The 6,510-nt window shown below is 38.1% G+C and overlaps 1 long non-coding RNA gene across 1 annotated transcript; it reads right to left on the bottom strand.

The window, feature by feature from the left end:
- Positions 1 to 1,131: 1,131 nt before the first annotated feature.
- LOC138362082 (uncharacterized) lies at positions 1,132 to 1,889 on the bottom strand. Its single transcript, XR_011227400.1, has 3 exons — positions 1,825 to 1,889; positions 1,594 to 1,720; positions 1,132 to 1,210 (listed from the first exon to the last, which is right to left on the bottom strand). It is a non-coding gene; the product is annotated as an uncharacterized lncRNA (long non-coding RNA).
- Positions 1,890 to 6,510: the final 4,621 nt, after the last annotated feature.

The raw sequence follows: 6,510 nt of genomic DNA on the forward strand, positions 1-6,510 counted from the left end.
ACAACGATGACCAGGTCAATTAATAATGCCTAGATATATTCATCTCACTAGCATCCGTAAAATGTTATATTTTTTAATAATAAAACACATGGTATTTACTGCAATTACACTCTCAATACAAATGCTAAACATAATTACTTACATTTTTATGCATCAAAGTCGAGCACTAAGTTGTTTTGGTTGGTCCAGACACAGCATAGTGCCACAAGGAACTGGTGGAGCTGGCGACGCCACCTCACTCAGCAAGATGTACCAGGCACAGCGCTAACTCTGGCCACACCACTCGTATTATTATGAGAATCATGCTTACAAATTCATGAATATAAATAATTTTCCACAAGTTTATTATCTGAAAGAACTTGAATACCTGTTTCATGATGAGTAGAAGCCCCAAAGTGCGGCAGCGTGATGTGTATGTCTACCTTGTGCTGTAAATGTCTTCCTCGTGCCGTGAACATCTACCTTGTGTTGTAAATGTCTACATTGTGCAGTTAAAGTCTATATTGTGTTGGATGTCCATCTTGTGTTATGAACGTCTACCTTGGGCATTGAATGTCACTTATCAAAGCCCCGTGAACTCTCTCCCAGGTGTCATCCAATTTTATCCTGAGCTTTCACTTCGTCAGGGAGCCGCCGATAAAATACAAATAAAAACAACAATATCCGTCATTACTGCCTCTACTACTAACATCAGCGGAGCTCACACTGGAGAGTCACCCGTAATGAACTTAAGTATGGAGAAGGGGCTCAACGTTATATTGTTGGGGAGTCGGCTCAGAACTGTCCCGTTGTCATGAGCACACACCCTAATGAGCCACTAAGACTTACCCTCTCTCTCTCTCCTAGTCTTAGGGTGACATCATTCTATTTCCCCTTTTTGTTTTGTGTTTGCTGTCGTCCAGCCTGAAATTATTTGTCTCTCTTTCCCCTTAGAAATCCTGAGCTGGACAAGGTCAATCACGCTTGTCTAGCAGACAAACATTTATTACAAACAATAAATAACAAAGAATGACATGGTAAGAATTTTATCAGGTAACGGTTCTACAAAATTAGCATCACTCTTCCCTAAGAACGATACATAGACCATGTGATTGTCTCCGCTAAGGGGGCTTATTACGGGTAAAGTAAAAGTTGTTCAATTTGTTTATAAATTTATTTATGAAATGGTTATAGAAAGAGCTGCAACTGGTCCAAGTTTCAGCATCACACCCTAAACAGAAAAGGAGAAAAAAAATACACAACGTATTATGCAACGAATTTTCAACATTTTCAAATAATTTCAGGGAACACATGTGTCAACAAAAATATTTCTATAACAATCAGATATTAAATTTAGCACATAATAAAGGATTCTATTGATCAGTTTTATCAAAAAAAGTGTTTAGTGCAATAATATAATTATTCAAAGTTACCCTTCCAAAAATATGCAATATATGATGTTTATAAATTTTTATAAAATCAACAAATGGACTTTGGACTAAAATGTCTCAATAGGTTTGTAGAAGCACAAACTCTACATATAAGGTGTAATTTGCATGTAAATTGATTAATAAATGAAAGCTGAGAAACACCTTGAAGTTGTAAATTACTTACCTGAGTAAAATAAGATCAAAGTTCGGCCACCTGTAGTCGAGTGTGTCATCGACCGATTTCGTTCATAATTGGCACCCTTGCAGATAGGCATCCATTGAGCAAGGTGTGCAAGTTCCATGCACATCCCCTGATAACAAACGAAAAAAAAACTTGAAAACAAAATATATATATATATATACATATATATATCCTGCACATACATATTACCAGACTTCGACTTGTATGACTTACACCAGATGTAGACGGCACTGCCACACCAGCCACAGCAGTAGATGTAGATGGCACTGCCACACCAGCCACAGCAGTAGATGTAGATGGCACTGCCACACCAGATGTAGATGGCACTGGCACACCAGATGTAGACGGCACTGCCACACCAGCCACAGCAGTAGATGTAGATGGCACTGCCACACCAGATGTAGATGGCACTGTCGTGGCCGGTCCATACACATCGAGGGGTTGAGGATGTGTGAGGAGGGTCGAAGCGGGGTGTGGTTGCTGCGTCATGCCTCTCACAGCTGAGGCGGGGAGGCCGCCTGTATCTTCACTTGATAATAACCTCCCTTGTGCTACAGCGTCTCTCCTTTCCAGCCAACGACGGCGACCGCGTGTCAAATTGGCTACTCTTGCATTCAGACCCTTCCGTTTATAGGTCATTGTGCGCTAGACGCTACAAAAGCGAGATTCCAGGAGCAAAAATGGAGCGCGCATCAACACCCTTCACTCTCAACAGGACACAACATGTGACTGGTAGCTGCTGCCTCACCCACGCCCACTAGGAGACGGTTGCCATTAAGTGTATATTTGTTGTCATATATACAGAGTTATTTCCGACGTTATTACGAAAAAATTGACGTTTAGAACGTACGACGCAATACTCTTGGCGCGCCACAGCCGCGGGGCACCGGATTCTGCACAATTACGCATGGAAATGTACCATAAATACTTTAATTTATATCATAACATTCTCGGGTTTGCGCCAAAGTGTTGCCAGAACGTTGTAGTATTTTTATAAATTTTTCAAAAAGATTCGATTTTTCCGAATTTTTGCGATGATAAGCCCCCTAAGCTGCTGTTGCTACCTGCTCCTCTTCAGCACCTCGCTGTGCCTCAGTCACCTCACCGTCTGGTCCAGGCTGCTGCCTGCTCTTTTTCTGGGGGGCATTTGATTCATATATGCCAAAAATGAAAACTAGTTTGATTTCAGTCAAAAACTTTTGACGAGATGTATATGAAAAGTGTTTCATCTGGTCCAAGTTTCAGCATCGTAGCATAAATAGAAAGGGATAAAAAAATATTGAAGTAGGTGTCAAAATTTTTCCAAAATGGTCAAAAACGATTATCAAACACAAGTGTCAACTGAAATCATGTCTATGACTCTCAGCTATCACAATAGCATATTTTAAAAAATATTATAATTTGATTTATTAAAAAAAAATTATGTTAAAAAAAATAGTTTTTTTCAATTTGAGGTACTTTTTTTATCGGACGATTTGCATGAAACTTATACACCTGACTGCACGTAAGCATATCTGCACGTAAGCATATACCTCAGCCACAGATGGCAGCACCTTAGACTTTATATTTGATTAATTTATTTTTCAAGTAATATAAACGACTTCAAACTCTTTAATTTTTATTCAATTTACATGAAACTTACACCTTATATGTAAAGTTTATGTCTCTATAATCTGAGGTTGTTTTGTTTCTCTAAGTTCATTTTTGATTTTATAATAGCAATAAACATGACATATTTGCAAAATTTTTGTGTTAGTGACCATGTATGGTGAGACCTGTGAATTGAGAGTTGACACTGGTGTTATCGAGAATAGTGTTTGGGCATAGTGAAAGTAGTATTTTGGCATAGTGAAAGTAGTGTTTTGGTGTAGTGAAAGTAGCGTTTTGGCATAGTGAGAGTAGTGTTTTGGTGTAGTGAAAATAGCGTTTTGGCATAGTAAGAATAGTGTTTTGGTGTTGTCAGCGTAGTGTTTTTGCGAAGTGAGAGAAGTGTTGCCCTTGTGAGAGTAGTGTTTTGGCGTAGTGAGAGTACTCTTTTGCATTATGAAAATAGTGTTTAGGCATAGTGAGAGTAGTGTTATGGCATAGTGAACGTAGTGTTTTGGGGGTAGTGAGAGTAGTGTTTTGGGGTAGTGAGAGTAGTGTTTTGGGGTAGTGAGAGTAGTGTTTTGGGGTAGTGAGAGTAGTGTTTTGGGGTAGTGAGAGTAGTGTTTTGGGGTAGTGAGAGTAGTGTTTTGGGAAAGTGAGCATACTGTTTTAGCATAGTGAGGAAAATGTTTTGGCGTAGTAAGAGTAGTGTTTTAGTGTATTGACAGTAGTGTTTTGGTATAGTGAGAGTAGTGTTTTTCGGTTGTGAGAGTTGTGTTTTGGCATAGTATGCGTAGTGTTTTAGGGTAGTGAGTGTAGAGTTTTGGCATAGTGTTTTGACGTAGTGAGAGTAGTGCTTTGGTGTAGCGAGAGTAGTGTTTTAGCTTAGTGAGCATAGTGTTTTGGTGGAGGGTATTTATATATAATATAATAGGGTATTCAATAATGTTTTTGGACTTGCTGGAATAATATGGTTACATTGCTGATCGGCATGCATCAATATGAACTAAAAGAACGAAAATGAAAGATCACTTGGAGTGAATGAGTTATTGGGTTGCTGAAAAAAAATTCTAAATGCATTTTTAGGGATTAATCTATATAAATAAAAATGGAAATGTTCGTTTGTTCAAAATCGCTAATCTCCCTAAGTTCTTCACCGATTGCTTTGAAATTTCACACAACGTTCCATTCGCATCCGAGCGGATTTTTTTTTATATAAATTCTATATAGATGTCACGTCTGTGACGAGAAAAAAAATACTCTTTGAAAAACTGTGTTTTTCATGTTTTTTTCATGTGAGGGCAATCTTCGAAACCTTTTTACTGATTGCTTTGAAATTTTGACACAAGGTTACATTCGCATAGGCGCAAATTTTTATTTACCTACTATATACATGCCTCACCTGTGACAGGAATAATTTTTTTTTTAAACAGCGCCATCTGTTGAAGGTAAGAGCAACTCATGCTGTACTCTCCAAAAGTTCATCACTGATTGCTTTGAAATTTTGACACAACATTTCATTCGAATGCGCATGTGTTTTTGTAAACCTACTGCCACACATGTGGCAGGTAAAAACATAAGTTTTTGGAAAAACAGAGCCATCTGTTTAATGTAATAGCAACACACACTATAATAAATATGTCACGATTCCATATCAATGTTTACGATTGCATTGATAAATTGAATTTTCATAGATATCCATATATTTTCATTTTGATTTAATTATTTTGTGTGACATTGCGTTGGAATTGAGCTGTGTGGTTTACCATACCTTTCATTTCGGAAGTATAATTAATTTTGTTGTATCTTCATTTTTTCATTTCGAGTTTTTAACTATTTTTCTTATTTTTCAGTGATGGAAAAATCATATCATTTGATGTTCCAAATTTTCTGATGGGAACATCAGATCATTTGGGAGTTCATCGGACGAGGGAGTGGGGAATGGTGGGAAGGAAGAGGGCACGGGAGTGGGAGATGGTAGGGCAGACTAGTGAACAGGGGAGGGGGGCAATTGTTGGGAGGACGCGCGGATGGATGAGTGGGAGATGGTGGGGAGGATAAGAGATGGTGAAGTGGGGAAGACGAGGGGACGGTGAAGTGGGGGATGGTAAGGAGGACAAGTGGACGGGGGAGGGGGAATGGTGGGGTGGACAAGGGAATGGGGGAGTGGGAAATGGTTGAGAGGACGAGGGGATGGTGGAGTGTGGAATGGTTGAGGGGACGGGAGAGAGAGAAATAATAAGGAGGACTGGAGGACGGGAAGGTTGTTGTGGCTCAGCTACACACGTGTTACTGAGCCACAGCAACGCGTCACCAGGAACAGCTATTATATCCATATAAATAAAAATGGAAATGTTCGTTTGTTCAAAATCGCTAATCTCCGAAAGTTCTTCATCGATTACTTTGAAATTTTCACACAACGTTCCATTCGCATTCGAGCGGGTTTTTATTATTATATTATATAGATATCACGTCTGTGATGGGAAAAACATGTTATTTTTTAAAAACTATGTTTTTCAAGTGTTTTTCATGTGAGGGAAATCTTTGAAACCTCTTTACTAATTGCTTTGAAATTTTGACAGGACGTTGCATTCGAATAGGCGCGTGGTTTTATATACCTACTATACACATGCCTCACCAGTGACAGGAAAAAAAATGTTTTCTTGTTTTAAACAGCGCCATCTGTTGGACGTAAGAACAACACCCGCAGTAATCTCCGAAAGTACTTCACCAATTGCTTTGAAATTTTTACACAACGCACCATATGAATATGTGTATGTTTTTATATACCATACATATATATAGATGCCACACCTGTGAGAGGAAAAAGCATGTTTTTTTTTTTAAACAGCATAATCTGTTGCACGTAATAGCAACACACGTTATACTATATATGTTATGATTCCATTTCAATGTTTTCGATTGAATTGATAAATTGAATTTTCATAGATTCCAATTTATTTTTATTTTGATTTATATATTTTTGTGTGACAATGCGTTAAATTAAGCTGTGTTGTTTACCATATCGTTCATTTCGTAAATATAAGCAGAGATGCCACTATGACCGGTAAAAACATTCTTTTTTCAAGAAACAGCGCCATCTGTTGCATGAAAGTGCAACACACGCTCTACTAAATATGTTACGATTTCATTTCAATGTTTCCGATTGCACTGACAAATTGAATTTCTATAATTTCGATTTTTTTTTAATTTTAACCTAATTATTTTGTGTGATATTGCATTGGAATTGAGCTGTGTGGTTTACCATACCGTTCATTACATGAGTATAAGTATAGATGCTACACCTGTTAC

Source organism: Procambarus clarkii, unplaced genomic scaffold (genome assembly GCF_040958095.1).
Source record: "Procambarus clarkii isolate CNS0578487 unplaced genomic scaffold, FALCON_Pclarkii_2.0 HiC_scaffold_1159, whole genome shotgun sequence".
In the NCBI taxonomy this organism is placed as follows: Eukaryota; Metazoa; Arthropoda; class Malacostraca; order Decapoda; family Cambaridae; genus Procambarus; species Procambarus clarkii.